Raw genomic sequence first — 26,829 nt, 5'->3', positions numbered from 1 at the left:
GTAATTTTGAAATATGTATACATTGTGGAATGGCTAGATCAAGCTTATTAACATATGCATTTCCTTACATACTTATTTTTTTATGAGAACCCTTAAAATCTACTATTTTACTAGTTTTCAGTAACACAATACATTGTTATTAATTATAGTCATCATGTTGTACAATAAATCTCTTGAACTTATTTCTACTGTCTATCTAAAATTTTGAATCTCTTGACAAACATCTCCCCAACGTGATCCCCAGCCACTGGTTTAACTACATTTTACTCTCTGTTTCCATTGAAATCAGCTTTTATAGATTCCACATGTAGGTGAGATCATGCAGTATTTGTCTTTCTGTGCCTGGCTTATTTGAATTAACATAATGTCCTCTAGGTTTATTCATGTTATCACAAATGACAGAATTTTCTTATTTTCTAAGGTCTAATAGTATTCCATTGTGTATGTATACCATATACCCTCAATGAACTGAGCCTGGGAAGTCGAGGCTGCAGTGAGCGGAGATTGAGCCACTGCACTACAACCTGGGTGACAGAGCGAGACCCAGTCTCACAAAATAAATTAATTAATTTAATTAAATAACATTTTATACTAGTGTTGACAACCATGTTCACATAAATATGTAAAGAAATATTTTAGCCATTCAAGTATTTAATTCATCATAAGTTGTATACAAAAATAAACTAATGATCCAACATTATATATTATTTTAATGATATATTAACTGACAACTTCATTAGATTCACCTTAAACTTCTTGGAAAGCAATGAAGTGGAAACCACTTGCCTCACAAGACGATTTGTTATCCAATAATTAGAGTCATTAACTTTCTCCAAACCAACATAATTATAGGAAATTGTCCCTTTGTTCCATATCCTGGAGGTTTTTTCCACCTGGGGCTATGTTTTGAAACAGAGTGGAGTTATTCTTCCTTTTACATGGGTCGAAGGGAGTTGTGAAAGGAAAGGAGGGAAAGAAGAACCAGCACCTCCATCAGATGTGTGCCCTTCATAGGTAGATCCATTTTCAGAAAAGCTATGGAAATTTAAGATCTAGAAATCAAGATTTTGTGCAATGCATTTATTTCTATTGTAGGAAGTCTTTGCTAGAGCCAAGGTTACACATATTCTATATTGAAGACTTCTGACTTAAGTCAAAATGACATTGATTGTTTATTTGACCAGAAGTCCTAAGATTAGGAGTTTCTGGGTTGGTTATGTGGTTTTACTGTGTCTTCTGGTACCCACACTCCTTCCACCCTTCACTAATGATATTTTGATGGCTAAGGTAGTTCCAAGCACATAGTCTTAAGTGGTGACAAACAAAAGCAGAGAATAAGGAAAGAAGGATTCCACCTTTTTAGGGAGAAAAATCATTCCCAGAGGCCTCAAGTAGATTTTCTATTTACCATACAAGATGAAGATATCATGCTCAAATTAAGATCAATCAAAGGCAAAGGAAATAGTATTCTTGTAAATATAATAGACCAATTGTGATCTAGCCCCTGATTAACTGGAGTTAGACATATTGCCACCTCATGCCCCCACCAACTTAGAATTTTTAAGGAAAGAATCACGATGTAGTCACAGAATTGTCAGTGCTTTGGGCATATCCCCCAGGATTATTTTATTATTTTTGTGTCCTTTATCATTTTAATGTATACCACATGCTTATGTGCTTTCATGCCCAATCACCAGTACCTGTGTCTTTTTGTTTTGAGAACTGTCCTCAAACTGGCAGAACCTGCTTTGCTCATATGCATGAATAGCCAGAAGTGCCTGAGAATTTACTGTTTCCTTCTCTATACCGTGCCAGGAGAGGTTTCATCAATAACTGACTGGTATGGGGAGTATGAATATTCTAGCCCCCTTGTGCCATGATGGAGACAGCTCTCAAGTGTGATCAACATTATTGTTAAAGCCAAAGTCACCCTCCATGGGCCTTTGCTTGATATTGCACACTTGCTTAAGCCCCTCCTCATACTGGTCCCTCTTTCCCACTCTCCTAACATTTTTTCCCAGGTATAGTTTATAGCAAATAACTTTTACATGAGTCCTTGCCTCAGGATCTGCTTCTGTAATATGCTGCCTAATACAGAAGAGTGGGCTATTGTCTAGTAATCAGTGTTTTCTGGGTAGCCCAGAACAGAGGATCTTGCGATAGAGAGACCTGGGAAAAGAGCATATGAATAGTTCACTGCTTGCAAAATACAGCCTACCAATGAGTCTTCAGGCAGCAAATAAATGTCAGCTTACTTTCTCAATGTGTATAACTTTTAGACAAATTCATTCCCTAAAGATTCCTCAGTTTGGAATAGATAATTTTAAAAATAAATTCCAAACCTATAATGCTTTGGTTTATGAAATATAGCTTGATATAATTTTATCACACAACTCCCTGAGCTGGTTAAATGAGAGATTTCAAAATTGAGGCATTTATGAAAGTAGAACTTTGCATATTTAGACTATAAAAAATACATTAGAATTACTTTGTAGTTCCCCAGTAGGACTTAGAGTAGAAGAATTATCTCTCCATGTTATACAAACTATGTCCCTAAAATGATAAGATCGATTCTCCAACTACATGGGAAAATCTGTTTTATTATTTAAAATCTATCTTATTACTTGATAGTAACACTTTATACAAGAAAATCTCTATGTACATTGGAACATCCAGTGGAAATGTTTATATTTAAAATATATTAAAATAACTTTTAAAATTATTTTAGTTAGAGTCAATTAATAGAACTAGCTAGCTAGCTAGCTAATTGGAAGAGAGAGAGAGAAAGAGCACTCATGAATGGCTGATGAACAGAAAATCCTTACATTTTAAAGCATACATGTAGCACAAATGTTGACTATGCCAACAGGGAAAATTGGTGACTGGAATGATAACAGATAAAATTATCTTTATAAATTCATTTGTCCACTCTATGCAATGCACTGAATTTAATTTAATCTTAAATTTAATTCATCTTTAATTTAATTGAATCTTAAATTCTTTTAAGACTCATAATAGCTCCCTATAAATTAAACGTAATTATTCCCATTTTGTATATGGACAAAATGAGATTCAACGAGATTAAGGTACTTTTCCAAAGACATACAACAAACCAATAATAGAGCTGAGATATAAACACAGGTCTGTATAAACCTAAAGTATATGATACTACACCATTGTGTCTGTGTCATTTTATGACAAAAGAAATTTATCTTTTTGGGAGGAATCACCCTGGGAAAGCATGGTGTACTTTCACTCCAGTCTGTAGATGTAATCTCTAAGAACATGAATTGGGACAAATAAGGAAAGAAACCAGACTAGCAGTGATGGATCCAGGAAAAAAAATTCATAACTGCTCTTACCAAAGTAGTATGTGACCTCTCAGGGTGTTCATCACATTTGTGTTAGTTTCCTTGTATTCGGGAACATGGCAGGAAAGTCAGAGACTAATTCCCCATAGAAGGTAATAAGCCATAGGATGGAGGTTCTTCGAAACTTCAGCTGGTAAATCAAAACCATCACCTGAATTTCACAGAGCCAGAGTACCAAATTGTTACCTCTAAGGAAGAGAGACTTGGTTAAAGGTGTGCAACTTTTTTAATCAAGGAATTTGTCTTTTTCTCTTTGTGCTGCTATAACAAAATACCATAGACTGGGTAGTTTCTCAATAAAATTTATTTCTCACAGTTTTATAGGCTGAGAAGTCCAAGATCAAGGCACCAGCAGATTTGGCATCTGTCCTGTTCTTCATACAGTGCCTTCTACCTGCATCCTCCCATGGTGAAAGGGGCTAGTTATCATACCAGGGTCTCTTTTATAAAGGCATTAATCCCATTCATAAGGGCTCCATCCCCATAAATCAATCAGTTCTCAAAAGGCCCCACTTCTTAATACTATCTCACTGAGGATTCGTTTTCAACATATCAATTTTAGAAGCACACATCCTGACAAGAGTATGTCATAGTGACATTACTTCCAGTGCTGAGTTACAAAGAAAAAGTGAGATATTCATTATCCATGAGAAAAAAAGAAAGAAATGGCTAGTTGTAGAAATAATGTATTGATATAAGAAAGAAAATAGTTCATGTTACATTATCTATATTTTCATAACAAAGTAGCAAACTTAAAAATTGTACATCACTTAAACATTCTTAAAATTCCTTTGCTACTTTTTGTATGGGGAATTTTTCACTGGCTATGTTTTATCCTTTGGCCTCAGAATCTAGCCATAATCCTAGAATTTGTCCTTCTTCCTTGTCTGTGTCTTTTTTCCCCTTGGCTACTCTGGGGTTCTTGATAGGTGACTAATTACCTGGAGCTAGTGATTGAAATGGGAGTTGACTATACATGAACATGAGGGATTTTCTGGAGGGTGATGCAAATGCTCCGAAACTGGGTTGTGTGTTGCACAAGTCCATAAATTTACTAAGACTCATTAAATTGTATGCTTACAATGAGTGAATTTTGTAAAATGTAAATCATATCTCAATGAAATTGTTAAGAGAAGAAGCTGGGGACATTTCGACTCTGATTAGTCACCCACCTGACTAGTCATAGTGCAGAAACTCCTGACCCAAAGGCTAACTTTGGGTAAGTGGTGGGGTCTTGTAACATCTTTCTGGCAACCATGTAATCAACTATAGTGTGGAAACCCCCAACCCAAAGGCTAACTTTGGGTAAGTGGTGGGGTCCGGTAACATCTTTCTGGTGAATGCTGAAGGGACGATACTGAGGAACCCCCCCACATCCAAAGGAAATAGACTGCAGCACTGATTGGACGACTTTGAGTAAGTGGTGGGGTAATTGAGTAAAGAATAGGATTGGGTTAGAGGCCCAACTTAGGAGAGTTAGAGTCTCTTCTAAGACAGAGAGGGTTAAAGGCTCCTCTCAATAAAGGGCAAGGATGCTTGACTGAACTTGGGTTATAGGCTTGACTTAGGAGGGCTAGAGTCCCTTCTAAGAGTTAGGGATTTAGAGGTTTTAGAGGCTCCTCTCAGTAAAGTCCGTCTCAGTAAATTCCCTCTTGGATAAGAATGGGTTTGGCACTACAGGATGTTAACTGCTATTCTCCTTGGATTAATCTGCCTTGCACTCTTTGCTGACAGCTGTGGGTGACAGGATTAGGCATGTACAAGATCATCGGACATAGGGAACTTTTTCCTTCCTAAAAGGGGAAACTTGAGAGCTGAGAGGACAGCTGGAAAAGATCCCTTCACAACTGACAAGCGGCTGCCTGAACTTTTCAGTGTCACTGCAATGGGTGGGTCTTTCTCTAGCCTCCCTGAGTGCCTCGCCTTCCCCACCCTGCCTCAGGCAATGCTTTCCTCTCTTTCTCTCTCTGTGCAAACTGTTTGAATGGTAAAAATCACTGTTTATCTCCTGTAGAGTTTAATTAATGGAAAAAAGGACTTGTGAGGTTAATCTTAAACGGTAGCAAATTTGGTGTGCTTTGTGTGTCTTTCTGTATTATTCTGTCATAAAATAGGTATACCTTAGGATAGAACACAGGCCTAGGACACCTGTAATTCTGCTTTTCAAGATTGCCCAGCAAACTGGTCAGTTACAAACTTTTCTGCAGGTCCCTGAGAAAAACTGGATGAGGTTTCCCTCTTGTCTTGTGTGTCCTTGGGAGCTTAACCTTGAATAAAGTGGCCATGCTTTCTCTTTTCACAATGGCAGCCCGGGTTCAGGGTTCAATTCCCTGCTTAGGGGATGAGTCCTTTATTTCTGTCTATGTATTTATGTGTATTATGTGTGATGTTTATATATGAAAGAGCTTTAATTGGTTTAATAATAATAAGAGACTAAATCAAATATTTTGTCAGAAAAGTAAAAGTGTAATGCCTTTTATTTAGTTCATGTGACTTTAGAATTGGAGCATATTTGTTTATTTCTACCTGATTTCTCCAGAATTTGGAAACTATTTGTGAATATTTTTGATTTATGGCAATACAGTTGCCATAAGTGCAATAAGTGCAATAAGAATCTGTTTTATTTTACAACAGGACACAATTGGAGAAATTGGTTATTTTACCAAGGGTTTGACTGGAATGATGTGTTTTCCTTTAAGGAATTAAACTTGACTTATAGAGCCAATAAAAGCCGCTTGGGGAACTGGCCTCATACCTTGCCTACCCAGTCTCTTTATAGGGTTTATGACCTGTAATGAGTGAAGAATGTTACTTTCTCACAGGTCCAGGAGTCCCAAGTTATCTTGGGACCTCAAAAGGAGAGGAATTTACTCAACTCATAGGTATTTGAGAGTACAAACCCATGGCAGGGCTTGGCTCTAAAAAAGTCTTATCTCAGATTCTTTCTATGGAACAGAGTTCCATCAAAGCCAATTTACAAAGAGTTCATGTAAAAAATAATCATTCTTGCTGCACTTTATACAACTAATCAGGCCAAATATAATAAAGCAAATCAGTCTTACCATGATTTGTTTTTAGTAAAAATGGGAAATTGGAGGGAGAAATATTATGTTTCAAAAACTATGGTACACTTATTATTAGATTCTAGTATCTTTGGTTGTTTTTAAGTCTGTTTCTGCAATTTAGACTGGCTTATTCTTGTGAACCAACCAGTGATCTCTGGCTACTACTCAGAAGAAACAAGAGGGAAGGGTAATGTAAAAATCCGAATCAATATTCTAGTTCTGGGCACATTAGAATCAGCTAGCAACCCCATGTCAGCTTGGTTCCAACAGTTGCCTAGTTCATGGAAAGCCTTCTAATTTAGTTTACTTGGGATAATTTTACTTATTTTGCTTTGCTGTTGTAGAATATATTGCAGCTGTACTCTTTGTATAGGAAGGCAGAATAAGCTTACTGAATGTTTTCTTAAATTGAACACTTATTAATCTTTCAGATAGCACCTCCTGTTGAAACTTGTTGTTATGAATGGCCCTCACCATACTGATGCTTTCTTTCTTTCTTTCTTTCTTTTTTTTTTTTTTCTGACATGGAGCCTCGCTCTGTCACCAGGCTGCTGGAGTGCAGTGGTGTGATCTTGGCTCACTGCAACCTCCGCCTCCTGGGTTCAAGCAATTCTCCTGCTTCAACCTCCCGAGTAGCTGGAACTACAGGTGTGTGCCACCACGCCTGGCTAATTTTTGTATTTTTAGTAGAGACAGGGTTTCACCATGTTGGCCAGGATAGTCTCGATCTCTTGACCTCGTGATCCACCCACCATGGCCTCCCAAATTGCTGGGATTACAGGTGTGAGCCACCATGCTGGCCCCATACTGATGCTTTCTGACTGAGCTTCTCTCTACCCTGAATACAAGAGACCCTCATACTTAGGCGGGAATATCATTGGCCCTATTCAGCCTGAAGAAGTTGCAGAAGATGGATCTTCATCCCTCCACAACCCTTAGGATTAAGGATTCTCTTATAAAAGAAAGGGGGGAAATGTTAGAGGTATGTGAACCAGAACAATTCCATCTTGAATAGGAGCTAGGTAGAATAAGGCTGAAACCTACTGGGCTGCATTCCCAGGTGGTTAAGACATTCTAAGTCACAGGATGAGATAAGAGATTGGCACAAAATACAGGTCATAAAGACCTTGATGATAAAACAGATTGTAGTAAAGAAGCCAGCTAAAACCCACAAAACCCAAGATGGTGACGAGAGTGACCTCTGGTCATCCTCACTGCTACACGTTCATTAGCGCCACAACAGTTTACAAATGCCATGACATGTCAGGAAGTTACCCTATATGGTCTAAAAAAGGGAAGCATGAATAATCCAGCCCTTGTTTAGCATGTAATCAAGAAATAACCATAAAAATGGGCAGCTAGCAGCCCTTGGGGCTGCTCTGTCTATGGAGTAGCCATTCTTTTATTCCTTTACTTTCCTAATAAACTTGCTTTGACTTTACTCTCTGGACTTACCCTGAATTCTTTCTTGCATGAGATCCAAGAACCCTCTCTTGGGGTCTGGATCTGGCCCCCTTTCCTGTAACATTATGAATAATGTTGCTATGGCCATTTGTGTGGAAAACTTTGTGAGGATATACATTTTTATTTTCTTTTTGGTGGATACGTAGGAGTAGAATTATTGATTTGTATAGTAAGTTTAACGATTTAAGAAATGTCAAACTGCTGAAACTAATTAAAGTCTATTAGATTAGGATTATGGGAGGTACCTAAATTCTGCTAAGGTGTAGACATAGATTCTTATAATCCCTTACTGCTCAGGAGGCAGTTATGTGGCCAGAGATCACAAGATTTGTGACTTCTCCAATTGCTCCTATAGATAACATGGCTATTTTAGAACCTAAGATTGGTCTTTTGAGATGTTTTTCAGACTTTTGCATTCTCACAACCAGCTGACCCCACCCAAACTCATGACTCATGACTCAACCAGTCCTGTGGCCCCCCACCCAGAGGTAGACTCAGATCATGAGAAGCATTTTTCACACCTTTTTGATTTTACCCCCAAACCATCAGTAGCACTCATTCTCTAGCCCCTTGACAACCAAATTAACTATAAAAACCCTGGCCTCTGAGTTCTCACAGAGACTAATTTTAGTAATAAACTCCATCTTCTACATGGCTGCCTTCCATTAATTAAACTCTTTACTACAATAGCTTGACCTCAGTGAATTGGTTTTGTCTGTGCAGCAGGCAGGAATACTCCATCAGATGATTTGTAACTAAGAAACAGTAGCTAAGTTTAAAATGTTCCCCTATTAGAAGCCCACTAAATATACCCTTTTGGTATTTCACTAGCTATCTTAAAACACTTTTGTGAAATAAATTAACATCTGTAAAGGAAATTTCCATTTGTAATGTTGTCTGAGTGGGAGAACTGGGTAACTAGAAACCCTTACTATTGTTTTAAATTTACATAACAAGGCTTCCCTTTGTTTAAGGTAATTTCTGTGGCCATCTTGTCTTAATCGGGCCTTTATGAGCCTTTATGTAAAATTTTTCTCCTGGGTTTGAGCACATGATGGTACAATATTTAGGTCGAAAGTCTCAACTCTGTGCTTTTGAGATAAAAATTTTCCACCTTGTTCCACCTAAGAGTCATCCCTTTAGAAGACAGATTGTTGCATAGTTAACAAGTACTTATAGTAATAAAACAAGTAGTTGCAAGACTGATAGACTAAATGTGGAAAAGAAAAACTATTTGAAAGATGACAAATGAGAATTCATTATGGAAACTATAAGACCTGCTTTTGTTTGTATGTCTATATGTGTTATGTATATGAGATAATGCTTGGTAAATAAAGCTAGTTTTAAAATTGTGGTGGATCCACAGCAATTTTGGTCGTTGCCTCCCCAGAGGAAATAATTCAGCCAAGAAGGCAGAGGTGGGTTTTAAGGGACAGGTAAAGGTTTATTGAAAGAAGCAAAAATACACTTGGAAGAGGGCCAAGAAGACAACTTGAGAGATCGAGTGCCCCACTCAGTTATTGGCTTGAGATTTTTATACATTGGCTTATTTCTGGGGTTTTCTTTTCTCCTCCCCTGGTCCCTCCCTTGGGTCAGGCTGTTGCTTAATCGCTGCATGCACAATAATTGCCAGTATCTGGGGGGTCATATGCATGTGCTGTGGGTTAGCTGAAGTTGTGCACATGCTCACTTGTGTCAAGTGCCCCTAGAGGAAGGTCATATACTTGTCAAACTACACCATTTTGCCCCTTACTTCACATGCTTAAGACCTTATCAGGAATTGCAGTTTGCTGGCTCCAGATGTCTACTATCTGGTGGGAAGCTCCCCTTCCTATTGACGCCAGTCATGGCCACTTATCATTTCAGACGGACAGTTTTATGACTGCTTGACCATCACCTGAAGAGCACCTCCCATTTCTGGAGGCCCTTTCCTACCCTGCTTATATCTGTCTAACTATCTACTCTAACATCTGCACCATTTTACATTCCAATAGCAATGCGTTAGGGTTATAGTTTTTCCAAATCCTTGCCAAAACTTTGAGTTTTTTTAGTAGTGTGATTTGAAGCCCAAAAGTTTTAAATATTCTAAATTATCATTTATTTATTTATTTATATATTTTTGAAGTAGAGTCTCACTCAGTCACCAAGGCTGGAGTACAATGGCGTGACCTCGGCTCACTGCAACCTCCGCCTCCAGGTTTCAGCGATTCTCCTGCCTCAGCCTCCCGAGTAGCTGGGATTATAGGCATGCACTACCATGCCTAGCTAATTTTTGTATTATTAGTAGAGACAGGGTTTCACCATATTGGACAGGCTGGTCTCAAACTCCTGACCTCAGGTGATCCTGAGGATCTGCCTTCGCCTCCCAAAGTGCTGGGATTACAGGCATGAGCCACTGCACCCAGCCGTCATTTTTTTTATTTTATGAATTTTGCTTCTGGTGTCTTGTCTAAGAAATCTTGGGCTAGCTCAAGTTCATAAGGATTTTATTTTCTATGTTCTTACCTAGAAATTTTATACTTTTGATAATGGAGGAAGTCCCAAAATGCCAGTGGGACATTGACTCCAGCTGGTATCCAGGCTCTTGACACCATCACAGAAGGAATTCAAGGATGAGTCATAAAATTGTGATGATATGGAGGTTTATTGCAAAGTGAAATTACATACTTAAGAAAGGAGCATGGGCATACTTGAAAGAGTCATGTGCAAAGGGTTTAGGGGCTGCTACCTTTATGAGTTGCTTTATCCAAGGGGTAAAATATTCATGAAGATTCCTGGAAGAAGGTGGAGATTTCTCAAAACTGTGGTGCCACCCATGTTTGCACCAAATATGAGTGTTCCTAGAACTGTCATGGTGCTGGTGGGTGTGTGATTTAGTATGTTAATATTATACTAAATCACACACCCACCAGCATATAATAAGCTGTTATTATTTTTATTATTTTTTATTTTGTTATTTCTAACATGGTTCAGTATGAATCGTCATATAAACATACAAACATTTATATAAACGTAAATATAAGAGCCTGTCTCATTTCTGGCTCTTATATTTAGATCAACAATCCTTTCTTTCTTTCTTTTTTTTTTTTTGAGATGGAATCTTGCTCTGTTGCCCAGGCTGAAGTGTAGTGGTACAATCTCAGCTCACCGCAACCTCCTTCTCCTGGGTTCAAGCAATTCTCCTGCCTCAGCCTCCCCAGTACCTGCGATGACAGGCGCATGCCAACACGCCCAGCTAATTTTTGTATTTTTAGTAGACTTTGGGTTTCGCCGTGTTGGCCAGGCTGGTTTTGAACTCCTGGCCTCAAGTGATCTGCCCACCTTGGCCTCCTGAAGTGCTGGGATTATAGGCATGAGCCATAGCACCCAGACTTATAATCCATTTTGAGTTCATTTTTGATGCGATATAAAGTAAGGGTCTAAATTCATTTGCATGTGGATATCAAATTATCTTATAATCATTTGCTGAAAAGATTGCCCTTTCTCAATTGAATTGCCTTGGCACTTTGATCAATAGTCAATTGTTTATGATGAAGTATAGTGATTTGTTTCTGAATTTTTAATTCTGTTTCAGAAAGCTATATGCCCATCCCTATGCCAATACCACATTGCCTCAATCACCGTGGCTTTATAATAAGTTTGAAAATGGGAAGCATAAGTCTTCCAATTTTGTTATTCTTTCAAGATTTTTTAGCCTATTCTAGATCTCTAAATTTTCATATACATTTGAGGGTCAGCTTGCTTGTCAATTTTTAGCAAACAAACAAAAAAAAAGGCCTTCTAGCATAAGGATTGTATTGAATTTATAGATAAATGTAGGGAGAATCACCACCATAATAATGTGTTATTTTCCAATCCATGACTACAGCACACTTTCTCATAAGGAAGAGTGAGTATACTCAATACAATAAAAGAAGTGATTGGCATTAGATTTATAGACAGTCCATCCTTTCTACCAATATTAAGGCCCATTATAGTGAGCAGTTTGATAGAAGAAGAATGAGAAGATTTTGTTTTGATCCCTTTCATTTTTCTCAGATAGATTAGTAACAAGGTCATCACATGAGAAATAGAACAAGGAATGGAAAGAATTTATGAAACTTATGCTTTTAATGCATATAGCCAAAATGTACTAAGTAAATATTTTTTTTAAAAAAAACTATTCCACTGGCAATGTTTTATATTATTTTTTTGCAAATGTCACTTTAAACTCTATTAAGGTGATCTATATTTATACAGATGAATATTCATAATTCCATCATCCCCAATACTGGGGATATATATAGATATAGATGTAGATATATAGATATATAGATATACAATTTTTATATTTTATATATGTGTATTTTTTATATTTTATACATATATATATATATATATCATTGGTCCAAACCAATGATATCCTGTTATTTACATTATATTTCTTTCATCACTTAAAATTTGTTGACTATAGTTCTTTTTTTACATTTTCTATTTGTATGCTTTGCCTTTCTATAATAATGCATTTATCTTTTTTTAACTGATTTTAAAAACAAACTCTTGCTGAATTAAAATTAATTGATGTTAAGGATCATTTTCCTCTTTCACAGTATTATAAAATTAACAGGGCAAATAGCCTTTCAGAATAAAGAAAACATGTTTCTTGCAGTTGATCACAGATATGTAACTAATTTCTGATCAGCAAGGTCTAGTAAAAACACTATGTGGTAGACTCTTGGAGCCTTCTGTTGGTGACTCCGTTCTGTCATGTGATTTTCAGATCCATTCTCAAAACCGCAACTTATTAGTCAACTTTTGCTCAAAATTTCAGTTGTGTAGCTTACTTTGTTCCTCATGGGTTTGCAAGTTGGTTGTGGCAGCTCTTTTTCAGGCAGCATATCAGGTTCAATTATGCTTCACAGAGCTATCATTCTGAGATCCAGGCTGAAGCAGCAGCAACACCCTAGGGCATGTTCTCCTCCTGAAGGATGGCAGGAACACAAGAGAATGAGTCAAAATGCAAGATTCGTCTTAAAGCAACTATTCAAAACTGGCATAGTGTCACCTTCATTTGGTCAAAGTAAAAGAGTTGGAGACATATTATGTGCCTGTTCTACTGGGAGACACTTCAATATCACAGACATAGAGCTTAGATATACAATCCTATAACTTGGAGGGAGCAAAGAGTTGGCAGCAATAAAACAATATACTCCACTCAGATTGTATTCTGTTTTTACAAACCTCCCCCAAATACTGTGAGGCATTGAGTTTCCTATAAAAAATTCATTCCTTACTTAATCTAACTTGAGTTGCTTTTCTTCTCTCACTCTCTATGGGATGGGCTTTGAGTGGAATAGCCATCCTGCCAGGATATCACCTGAAATCAAACAAGAATAAATACATATTTAAGTACAATGGAGTTGCAGGCAGTCTTATAGATTCCATAATTAAAATTCATGAATAACTCAGGAAATAATTAAACCAATAGAATGATGAAGACTAAAGAAGACAGAGTGCTATTCTGAATATGGTGGACAGCTATTTATGTGTAGTAAACATGGTAAATGGGAATATCTTTAGGGTCAGCAGGAGATCTAGGCTAGTCAGTAATGATGGGTATACTTATTGATAAATTTTGGCTTTTTGAAAGTGAGCAGAAAGGCTGCTGAAGAAAATTTGCAAGTAGATATGCATGTGAACATTTATATACACACCATTTTCTCTATATAAAAATATTGAATTTGTTTTTCAGAATGATTGTTTTTCATTAGTTCTGCAAAAATCGTCAGATAGAAAGGAGCAGGTGGGGAATATTTTAAATGAGGCAGAAAAAGATTAGTGAAAGGAAGAACGAATCAAAGTCATAGGGTAGCAATAGATTCAATTCAATTCAGATTGTTATGAATGGAGAAAATTAACTTGGGAGGTTTTTTTTCGCTTTCAACTTAGGGAAATTGATTTTCCCCCCCAAAAATTCTGATTTTTTTCTTGTATCAGCTTCATCTATTCTTTTTGTAGTACTACATTTTCCCCTTGTACTCATTGCCCACTTCAAGGGAACTCAATACGATTTCCAATCAAAATTATGTGAGACTTTACTAAGTATAGTTTGAGACATAATATGAAATATCTTTCAAAATGATCCTGTCTAAGTGTTTGAGAGGATGGATACTCCATCTTCCATGATGTGATTATTATGCATCATTGCATGTCTGTATCAAAACATTTCATGTACCCCCAAAATATATACGCCTACTATGTACCCATGAAAATTAAAAAATAAAAATATGATCCTCTGGCATGTACTTCTTTTCTCAAGCACATGTTATATTTCTAGAAGCATATCAAGAGAGTGGAATAAGATTTTTTTCAGTAATACAAATAATTGATGTCATGTTCAGGGACATTTTTCCTGTAACTTATTCCACTGCAACAGTTATCAACGTGGATTTCTACTTTGTTCTTTGTGGTGACTGATATATCCACAAACAATTTAAACCTATTAGATTAAATAACCTCATTTTGGAAAACTAAATTCTATATGTTCTCAATTGGGAGATATCAATATGTCACTGAAAACCATAGAAAATTTTCTTTTTTACTATTATTTGGAAACAAGTAAGGCAATAAGAGCTCACCACAAAAGCTCAAGGCAATGAGTTGTGTTAAAATGTGTGGAAAGAGAAAAGAGGAGACAGATATAGTGTTTCCCAGGTGTACTGTACAGTTGGAGGATCATTGGACAAATAAAAAATATTACTAGAGCCATGAAGAAATAGCCTAATGTCATTACATCTAAAATCTAAGAGAGAGTAGCAGGACATAGGGACATTAGGATAAGAAAGTAAGAGACAAGTGAGCTAGATTTCAGGCACATTGTCTTGTAACAAAGGTAGAAATGGAAACTCTGGATAAATAGGCAGAGTCTAGAAACCAGTTTTGAGTCACAATCATTATACACCAGCTGTGAGAAATACACTAGATTTATACCTTTTTTTTTTTTTTTTTTGAGACAGAGTCTCGCTCTGTTGCCAGGCTGGAGTGCAGTGGTGTGATCTCGGCTCACTGCAACCTCCGCCTCCTGGGTTCAAATGATTCTCCTGTCTCAGCCTCCCGAGTAGCTAGGACTACAGGCATGCACTACCATGCCCAGCTAATTTTTTGTATTTTTAGTAGAGACGGGGTTTCACTATGTTGGCCAGGATGGTCTTGATCTCTTGACCTCGTGATCCACCCACCTCGGCCTCCCAAAGTGCTGGGATTACAGGTGTGAGCACTGCGCCCCAAAATTTTTATAAGTTTTAAGTGGAAGTTAGTCTCGTTACATTAGAATTTCTGACCAGAGTTCGAATCGGTCCCAAAGAATAAAATATTCTGAGCCCATGGGTTGAAATAGCTACAACCCTACCTTCATCTTCTCTAGTTTGGATTTGAAACTGCTATGGTATGGGGTCAGAACAGAGCTGTACGTAGATTCTAATTACCAGGATGACTAAGGATTCCTATCATGACTTCCAAGAAAAGGATCAATGATATAAAGAGATCATTGTTGACTTTCTCAAGTCAGAAGATATCTGATCTGTCAAGGGGATCAGGGGACCCTTGGTCCCCTGACCATAAACAAGGGGACCATATGTTTATGGTCCTTGATCTCTAACTCAGACACTACTATAACAGGCTTTAAATTCATCTTTAAATACATTTACATTTAGAATTTTATCATTTCAAATATTACTTAAAAATAAGTCAATCATTAGAAGGATTTTACCTTTAATAATGTTTAGAAAAGCTATTTAGAAAGTTCTTATTGTACCAAAACATGTCTCGTAGATGTACTTTTTCTCCAGTGAAGCTCTGTATTTATCTTCAAATTTGAAATTATGTGTTCTCATTGATATGTGTATAGTACACTAAGCCCCTTTAAGTCTATTCATTCAATGGCTTAATATCTTCTTCTGTTTTCATGCATTTTATTTTTATGGTCTTAGGCTGTATACTATTTTAATTTTTCATCTTCTTAATGTTAATAAACAAGTTAATTAAAACCAACACGCTTGTATTAAGTCCATCCTCTACAAGATCATGTGTCTCCACCAGCAGGAGTCAAGTTAGAGATGTAGAATTTTGCAGGCCCCTGGCAAGAATCTCCCACTTTTTTTTTCCCCTTGACAGATCAGATATCTTCTGACTTGAGAAAGTCAACAATGATCTCTTTATATCATTGATCCTTTTCTTGGAAGTCATGATAGGAATCCTTAGTCATCCTGGTAATTAGAATCTACGTACAGCTCTGTTCTGACCCCATACCATAGCCAAATTAGTGAGGGGACTTACCATGAAACAGAATTCCATTCAGATGGTTCAACTAAAGAGATGTCATGAAGGGGCAATTTATAGAGATCTAGGGAAACCTAAGGGAACTAACACCAGATTTTGATGTACCAAGAGACAAACAACCAAAAGAAACCAAGCCATTATAAGGACAATGAGAAGAAAGAGTGTTTATGGAGCTTAGTAAACGCTGGACAGAAGAGAATAGTGAGGATCTAAAGTGATGAAGGGGAGCAGATATTGACAGAACAATGGCCTGAAGTAGAAACAGAATGAGGAAGAAAAGCATGAATATCCCTGTCCTCCACTATTAGGAGATTGGATGGTGGGAGGGATGTCTTCTCCACCCACAATCCAATCTCCTAATAGTGCTTTCTCTTGGTCAAACTCAGACAAATACTGGCTGATTTGGTTTGGCTGTGTCCCCACCTAAATCTCATCTAGAATTGTAATTCCCACAATTCCCACATGTCCTGGGAAGAACCTGGTGGGAGGTGACTGAATTATGGGAATGGGTCTTTCCTGTGCTGTTCTCATTATAGTGAATTAATCTTACGAGATCTGATGGTTTTTAAAAACGGGAGTTTCTCTGCACATGCTCCCTCTTTGCCTGCCGCCATCCACGTAAGATGTGACTTACTCCTCCTTGCCTCTCAGTTCTGATTCACCAATCTACTTTCCATTCTCCTGCTAATGTTATGTATTTATTTTTCTAAATATTTTATCAGACTCAATTATCATAATTTCTGGAGATGTGAGAGAAGAAATATACAAAACAGATGCTTTCCAGAAGCTTTTATAATTAATATTCTTATAGTTCAAGTAGTATAAAGAAAGGTCAATTGGTGGCTCTTAACTAATTAAGTGTTTATGTATAGACTTTTCAAGAGACTAGCCATTACAGATGCAAGATTTGCAGTCTCCCTCAGTTAATGCTCAGAATGACAAGTTTAAAGCATCTGAACTTCATTAGCTCCCCACCTATTTTCAAATCGTTATCAAACAGCAAAACAAACAGAATATCAATCACTTCATTTTTCTATACCACAGGAAAAGATAGTTTGAGAAACAGTCACCAGCATCCAATTGAGATCAGCATTTTATGGCAACATACTATTTCTAAACTAACATTTGTTTTAATTACTTGAAAAATTTGAGTAAGGTTAGATTTGAGAAAGGATGTCTAATCAATGTAGGCTTTATTTCACTTTTAGCAGTATAGATATTACTGCATACATGAATAAAGAAGTGATTAAAATACCAGGTAAAATTATTTAACAGTAGAAATTAATACCTTATAATTGGAATATATGTTCATAGTTAATGAATATGTATGTAAATTTATTTCTAAAGATAGAAAATGGCTTTATATCAATTAATGCTATATGTCTATTTTTAAATTACATCCTACCTTGTTTTTAAAGTGGAGGACTTATCCTGAAGCAGTTTTCTTAATTTCCTCAAAAATATGATCATACCTTCTTCTCATAAATCATACTTCCATAACGCTTAATGAAGCTTTGTATTTTTCTAAAAATATCTTATATATATAATAAATCTTCTAAAACATACTAATTTCTTATATTCGCACAAAATATTTAACATTTAAAATACAACCCCTTTGTTTTTACATACAAGAAAAAGGGTTTTAATACAGTTGCTGAGATTCTGGTTCTTAGAACCCCAGTTTGTGGGGAATTGGGGAGAGTATGCTCTACTTGTTCTATTTATTCCATGGTTACACACTATTATCCAATTTTTTTTGTTGTTTTTTGAGACAGCGTCTTGCTCTGTTGTCCTGGCTGGAGTGCAGTGGCTTCATCTCAGCTCACTGCAACATCCTTCTCCCAGGTTCAAGTGATTCTTGTGCCTCATCCTCCGGAGTAACTCCCGGGATTACAGGTGCACACCACCACTCCCGGCTAATTTTTGTATTTTCAGTAAAGATGGGGTTTCACCATGTTGGCCAGGCTGGTCTCAAACTCCTGATCTCAGGTGATCCACCCGCTTCACCCTCCCAAAGTGCTGGGATTACAGGCGTGAGCCACCACGCCCCGCCCCTTTAGCCTAGTTATAAAACAGGTATCTTATCTTCAGCTAAGTCCTCAACGCAATGAATAGGGGACCAAATACATGTAAAATGAGGAATGCTGTGTTGACCTAAAGAAAGGAAAAACTTAAACTATTTTTTATTGTTATAGTATCAAGCATAAAGTTAATATTTCATTTTTGTAGGTATAAAGGCATAGTTTTAGCTATATTTTTCTTAAGGCTTTTTATTTACCTGTCTCTCCATGATTTTTCTCATAGTTCTAAAAGTTTCTGTTACCTGGATGTTGGAACAGAATATAAATTCCAATTGAAGTAATATGCTTGATAATTATCTTGAGTTACTTTGCTATCTTCAAGGGAATGTAAAAAGAATGTGAACCAAAGTCAGCTAATGTTCACTTATCAAATATTAGTACAGTGGGTATTCAAGAAATATTAGATTTTTTTCATGAGAAAATTTGAAAAAGGAAATAGAAGGAAAAAAGTCCATACCTTAGCATTAAAACTCTACTTCAACCCTATAAAATGTGATAAAAGTCAAAAACTGTGGGCACACCACTTCACACCCATTGGGATGGCTATTGATTAAAAAAAATAAAATTACCAAGTGTCGTTGAGGATGTGGAAAAACTGAAACCTTTGTGGATTGCTAATGGAAATGTAAAATGGTGTGTCCCTGGGGAAAAGAGTTTGGTCGTTGCTCAGAAAGTTAAGTGTAGAATTACCATATGATTCAAAACTGCACTTCTAGATTTATATCCAAAAGTGTTAAAAGCAGAGATGCAGATATTTGTATGCCAATGTTCAAACATTCTGCTAAGTAAAATAAGCCAGACAAAAAAGGGACAAATATTACATCATTCCACTTATATGAAATATCTAAAGTAATCAAATTCATGGAGGCATAAAGTAGAAGGTTGGTTGCCAAGGGATGGCAGAAGGGGAAAATGGAAGTTCTTGTTTAATGTGTACAAAGTTTCTGTCTTAGATATGAAACAGAATTGGATAAGAACATTCTGGAGCCAGTTAGAATGGCGATCATTAAAAAGTCAGGAAACAACAGATGCTGGAGAGGATGTGGAGAAATAGGAACACTTTTACACTGTTGGTGGGAGTGTAAATTAGTTCAACCATTGTGGAAGACAGTGTGGCAATTCCTCAAGGATCTAGAACCAGAAATACCATTTGACCCAGCAATCCCATTACTGGGTATATACCCAAAGGATTATAAATCATTCTACTATAAAGATACATGCATATGTATGTTTATTGCAGCACTGTTCACAATAGCAAAGACTTGAAACCAACCTAAATGCCCATCAATGATAGACTGAATAAAGAAAATGTGGCAGATACACAGCATGGAATACTATGCAGCCATAAAAAAGGATGAGTTCATGTCCTTTGCAGGGACATGGATGAAGGTGGAAACCATCATTCTCAGCAAACTAACACAAGAACAGAAAACCAAACACTGCATGTTCTCACTCATAAGTGGGAGTTGAACAATGAGAACCCATGGACACAGGGAGGGGAACATCACACACCAGGGCCTATCAGGGGTTGGTGGGCTAGGGGAAGGATAGCATTAGGAGAAATACCTAATGTAGATGACGGGTTGATGGGTGCAGCAAACCACCATGGCATGTGTATACCAATGTAACAAACCTGCATGTTCTGCACGTGTATCCCAGCACTTAAAATATAATTTAAAAAATTTTTTAAAGAAACACATTTTATATTTTTAAATTGCTAGAAGACTTGAAATGTTTCCAACAGAAATAAATGATGAATGTTTGAGGTTATGGATATTCTAAATATTCTGATTTGATTATTACACATTGCATGCATGTATCAAAATATCACCTGTACTTCATATGTACAAATGGTGTACAATATGTACAAATATGTATAATTGTGGATGAATAAAAAATTTAAAACTTTTTTATTAAAAAATAGAACATTCAAGAGATAGTGGTGATAGTTGTAAAACATTGTGAATGTACTTAATGTCACTGAATATGACAATTAAAAATGGTTTAAATGGCAAATTTTATGTTTGCTACATAACAGTCAAGGAGGAAACGAAAACTTATGTGCACAGGAACTAATGTGCTTCCTCATATAACACTTTAATAAAGTCAGAGGATCATTTTCAGGAAATATTTTTCAAAATGGCATATTCTCCCATTCCCAGCACTTCTGGGAATAACTGTTAGGCACAGAGAACAAGCCCTCTTACCACAGAGTTATAGTGATAACAAATTAAGAGCAGCTTTCTCTCACCACTTGTTAGTAACAGTAAAATCACATAGAAAAATGGCCAGGGAAGAGCTTTGTGACACTGGTACCACACTTGATGCATGTCCATTGTACCCCGCCCCTAGCCTTAAATCCTAAATTCCGGGAATCAGGTGTATTAAAAATGGAAACCATTTGGCAAACAAGATATTAAGATATCTTATTGACAGGTAGCCTCCGTTGTACATTGAAGAAGTTAGTTCCCAGAGCAAGTAAATCTCAGAGAAGAAGCTTTCGAAATGATTTTTTTTTTTTTTTGAGATGGAGTCTCGCTCTGTTGCCCAGGCTGGAGTGCAATGGTGCGATCTCAGCTCACTGCAACCTCCACCTGCTGGGTTCAAGCGATTCTCCTGCCTCAGCCTCCTGAGTAGCTGGGATTACAGGTGCCACCATGTCCGGCTAGTTTTTGTTTTTTAGTAGAGACGGGGTTTCACCATGTTGGTCAGGCTGGTCTTGAACTCCTGACCTCGTGATCCACCTGCCTTGGCCTCCCAAAGTGCTGGGATTACAGGCTTGAGCCACCACGCCCGGCCTTCAGAATGATTTTTAAAGCTGGAATTAACCTTTTCTTTTCCACCAATTCATTTTCCCTTTCAACAAAATATTCCCATTCACAAGAAGTGTGGTGGGGTTTATAAAGCATTTTGTTAGACATGACAGGGAAAAACTATTTCAGTGTTGCAACCATTTACCTTTTGTCCTGAGAACTTTATTATAATAACTAGTCCAATGTATTTATCTCATTCTTTGCAATTCTTTATAGGCCATAATCAGATTAACTGGCGTCCCATGCTAGGCTTTAGTAATCAAAAATACACTGCATAGCCTTTCCAACTTTTATTCTATTTACAAGTAGGGAGGGTAGCCACATGAAGGTAATGTTTGTTGTGTGTGTGTGTGCATGTATACACACACACACACACACACCCCGCATGTATATCATATATTATATATGCATGTGGTGTATATACCTTACACAAATATGCACACAGAGTTCCTAGCACATCTCCTCATATCTTAATACAAGGTGCCACTCAATTAGCTGGGAATGAGAAGAAGAAATAATAACTTATATACAGATGCCTGAATATTCAAAACCTGTTTGACTCGAATACTAGCTTTTATAGGTAGAGAGAAAAAAAACCTCTATACATGAGAAGTTTCTAACTGCAAGACTATTAATACACAACTCAATGGACCATAAATCCAATTTGGAAAAGAAATGAGTGAGGGCATAAATACCTTAATGGACAAAGAGGCAATGCCTAAGGAATAGATAAGAGTTTATTGGATGTTCATCTACCCTCTATCCCAAGGAACAGGCCATAGTCTGGTGTCATATAATACAAGAGAAAATTTTAAAGCTCATTAAAAAAACCTCTTAATTCTCTTGATTTTAATATATTTTCAATATCTTTGGATTTTTCTCCATTAAACAAACATGACTAATTTTTAAAGAAATAACATGTATGCATACTGATTATTATTTATAACCCATCTGCTACATTAAGGTCAAAAATAAACTAACAGGAATATAAACCAAAGGTTAAAAGCACATTTTTAAAAACTAAAATTAACAAAAAATTTTTATTTAAAAAATGATATCACAAAAATAATTACTATTTTAATTCTTTGTCATCTTTTGGAACAGCCGTTATTGTATATTCTCTATTGGAAATCTTGACATTATCATTTGTCTTTCCCCACGTTTAATGTTAATTTTCTGCTTTGAAATGGTTTCCCTTCATGAAGCTTTATGAGTTTTTTTATTTTATCTTGTTTTAGGGTGAGAGTTATAGTTGTGTGTACTATTTATCCTGTCTTATTTGAAAATCCCAAAGGAATTTAAATTATATATTGACATCTAAGCAAGTCCCTCTCTTAAAAGAAACTGTATTATTCATCTGATGTACATTTTTAATTACTATTAACTTGATTCCTTAAAAAATATATCTTCTTCCATGATCATGCTATTTACTGCAGCAATAGAAACCACTCTTTATTTGTCTAATCTACATCAGCTCAATATGTTGAAGAATACTAAAATTTGTGTATTTTAAAACCCCAATTTAAAACTATTTTATGTATACATTTGATGCTTATTCTCACTAAAATAAAGGATCTAAATTTACTTTTCTCAACAAATGAAATAATTTTAAAGACCAATTAAACTGTTTTAACTAAAAACAACTAGAATGCTCAATAATTCATGGTTTTTAATATAATTCATTTTTTACTACAACTTTATTGGCTGTATATATACAGGTACACATAATAGTTCTATGGCATAATATCACATGGTACGATGTTTTCTGTATATATGTTCATGACCATTTTAAAAAGCAGAAAAATAGATTTTAGAAGAAAGTTTGAAATAACGGTGCATGTATTATTACATTATAGATAATTTAGTAGGGATTTTATTTGAAGACACTAATGCTTTTAACATTATGAATGGAAATAAATTTACAATGCATTATAATCTGGTGGAGTTTGATATACCTTTCTGAAAAACTGTGTATCATATTGCACATGTGCTCACATCTGTGTATGAACTAGGAGGGCATTCATATATAGATAGGGTCATGCTCAAATCAAAGCTTTCCTGGCTTTTGGGTTTACTCTTATCTGTGCATACCTAAAGAATAGGTAGGGCCGGGCATGGTGGCTCACACCTGTAATCTCAGAACTTTGGGAGGCCAAGATGGGGGGATCACTTGAGGCCAGAAGTTCAAGACCAGCCTGGTCAACATAGTGAGACCCCATCTTTAAATAAATAAACAAACACCAAAAAGAATAGCTGGAGGTAGGCTTATCAATTATCCTCCTAGGAAAGATTAAGAAGGAAAAACTGAGGTATACATAATGAGCTCAAGGCCAGGAGAGATAGAATAAGGCAGGGCTACTATGCCGTTTAGATTGTGTTCCTTTCCAACCCCTTAGGTACTTGATAAGTCCCAGCATAGTTTAACAAACTGCAATCAGAGAACAAATAAAATACTAAAGTCAAATTTACACAAAAATCAGATGCATTATTACAGCAGTTTTTTATTCTTCTGAAAAAATGAAGCAAGTGGTGGTTTCTGAAACATGATATTGGCATGTCTGTAGCTTTGCCAATGACAGGAAAAGACATTCTCATCTCAGACGTTAGTCACTCTCAATACCAGGCATTAGCCAACATGATAGAAGCATCAGCAGACACTGATCACTGCAACATTGCCTTTGGCCGGCATGAACAAAAGCAGTACCTTCTGGGGGAAATGACAAAATTGTTGCTGCCTATTAGTGTCAACAGAAAGAGGAAACCTCAATATAGGGAATTAAAATTAATAGTAAGATAATCATTGCTGCCACCCTTTGGTCAAAGAGACAGATGTCACTCTCTAGGTATTCTTGGAACCATTTTGAAGTACTTTTCAATGTTACGGATTTCTCACAAATGGACGGGGGTAGAGGCTGACAAACACTAATTCATGCCTGCTATTTTGATAATATTTTTCTTCTCAGGGTTTTGTAATCTTAAAAAAAGGTTACATAGTCTTAAATATACCCAATATGTGCATTCTTAAAAAGTGTGCTAAACCTAATTTTTATATATTGAATATATTATTTCCATTCTTTTAAAAAAAAGCAATACATAGCTATTGGTTTTCCAAGGATAAAATTTTTTATTTTTTAATTTTTAATTAGAAATACTTTATTTTGGCTGGGCATGGTGGTTCATGCCTGTAATCTCAGCACTTTGGGAGGCCGAGGCAGGTGGATCACGAGGTTAGAAGTTCAAGACCAGCCTGACCAACATGGTGAAACCCCATCTCTACTAAAAATACAAAAATTAGCCTGGTGTGGTGGCACATGCCTGTAATCCCAGCTACTCAGGAGGCTGAGGCAGAAGAATTTGCTTGAACCTGGGAGGTGGAGGTTGCAGTGAGCCAGGATCACGCCACTGCAGTCCAGCCTGGGCGACAGAAGACTTCGTCTTAAAAAAAAAAAAAAAAAGAAATACTTTATTTTTCATTCTCTTTCAATTCATTCATCAAATCACTTCATAAATATTTCTTGATTATATTCTGCATTTCAGGCACATACTACATCTGCCAATGACATATTGATCTTTTTTGTATAAATATTTTAAAATTAAATCTTAAACTTGCAGGAAATTTACAACTAAATTTTTAATTCTTAACTATGAGACAGTAGGTCATTAAATTGATTCCCTTAACACTCCCAAAATGTTTCTATTTCTACATAAATGACATAGAGGAATGCCTTTTTTGTAGCATTTAAGTCGGAATTAACATTATTAATAGTCACTATGTAATTTTCAGGTCTTATTTAAATAATTGTTTCAATCATGTTCTTTATAACAAAAGGATCCAGTTGGTAATCAGGTATTGTACTAATTTATCATATCTCTTTAGTCTTCTTTAGTCTGAAGTAGCTCCTTAATCATTGACTTACATGATCTTGACATTTTTGAGAATTACAGGCCACTGAATTTGTAGAATTTCCCTCAATTTGGGTTTGTTTGGTGTTTCCTTACAATTGGATTTAAGTTATCAAATGTTATTCTCAATGCTTCCTAACAGGAGGTACACAGTTTTGATTTGACTCATTACTGATGATGCTGCTTTACTTCACTTGAGTAAAGTGTCATCTGCCAGGCACTAGATAATTACTCTTTCCCCTTTTTAGCTAATAAGTATTTTGTGGAGTAGGTACTTAGAGACTATGCAAATGTCTTGTTCAGCATTAAATGTTAAATTTATTTATTCATTTATATTAGTATGGACTCATACTCCCCACATAGCCCAGATTTGGGCAATGGGAGCCTCTTCAACTTGTTTCCTTTTGAAATGTCCCCACCATGCTTTAAGCACTTTCTTGCTTCCTGACACAAGAGGATATTCCAGGTTCCTCTTGTGTTTTCTCTGCCTTAGCTCTCAAATAATCTACTTTGCAAAAGACTTGGTTTCTTTCAGTGGAGATTGGTATTTAAAAGGCATTACGTGGGTGCCAATAGCTTGATGCTATTGGGTGGGTTGTTGCTCCAAAGTGTGTGTGTGTGTGTGTGTGTGCATGTTTGTGTAAGATATATACACCACATGCACATATAATATATGATATATATGCGGGATGTGTGTGTATGTGTATATATATGCATGTATACACACACACAACAAACGTTACCTTCATGTGGATACCCTCCGCATCCTGTTCTTGCTCTCAAACTCCTCACAGTGCTGTTTTCCATGTGGATTACCTCCTCACCCTACTTCTATTCTGACACCTGTGCTGGGCAGCTCCCACTCAGGAAGGCCCTCTTTACCCCACACTGGCCCACTTCTGCACATGGAAGCACTTCTTAGCCCACATAAGCTCTGATACCCCACTCCAGACTGCTCACAGGCATGGATGCATGCTCAGTCTGCTCAGGAAATAGTCCTCCGTGCCACTTCCCCCTACATGGATACCCTTATCAATTTGCTTGCGTTCTGACTCCTCAGGCCAGAATATCCCTCATTACTAACCTAGCTTTCTCAAAAGCCACCCAATGGCTTCAGAACTAAATTAATCAATTAATCAGGAAAGTAAGGGGAAGGGAAAGGATAAATTGGTGATAGGATGAAGTAGAAGGGAAAGGCCTTTATTAATTTTCACTATTTGGTTGTATCTGTGAGTCTATTGCAAATATTTGAATGGTAGAAAGATCTGTAGCAGTCAAGAGGTGAAAACTAGAGTGCCAGTGATATCAGCAGCAATCAGCATATTATAGTAGCTATGAAAGATGTACATTATAGTATAATATATATAATACTATATTATAGATGTTCCTCCTTTGCTATTATTTGCTTCTAATACAAAAATGGGAAATATGGTCATTAATGAATTTATCATGTATTCATATATTTTTTTCCTTTTTACAGTTGTCTATAACATTTTACAGCGAACATATTATTGAACATATTACTGACTTGAAGAAAAGTAAAGGGGTTTCCAACAGGGAAAAGTGTGAAAGGGGAGGGGGCTGTGAGCTGAAAATAAGAAAGTAGGATCTTTGTGCCCTCCATAAAGTGGAAGAGTGGAACCTGAGACTCCATAGTAGGGAAACATCTTCAAGGGAGAAAATGTCCCAGTTTGGTTTTGGCCTCTGAATCCACATTTTGTTCGTTGATATTTCTTTTGTTCCAAACACTGTGTATAATCTCATACACAAATATCACCCAAAACACAAGTAAAAAGCTGTAATGAGATAGAATCAG

This window comes from Pan troglodytes, chromosome X, assembly GCF_028858775.2.
Source record: "Pan troglodytes isolate AG18354 chromosome X, NHGRI_mPanTro3-v2.0_pri, whole genome shotgun sequence".
NCBI classification, from domain to species: Eukaryota; Metazoa; Chordata; class Mammalia; order Primates; family Hominidae; genus Pan; species Pan troglodytes.
The sequence above is the reverse complement of the archived record's forward strand: the minus strand, read 5'-3'. Positions refer to the sequence as shown.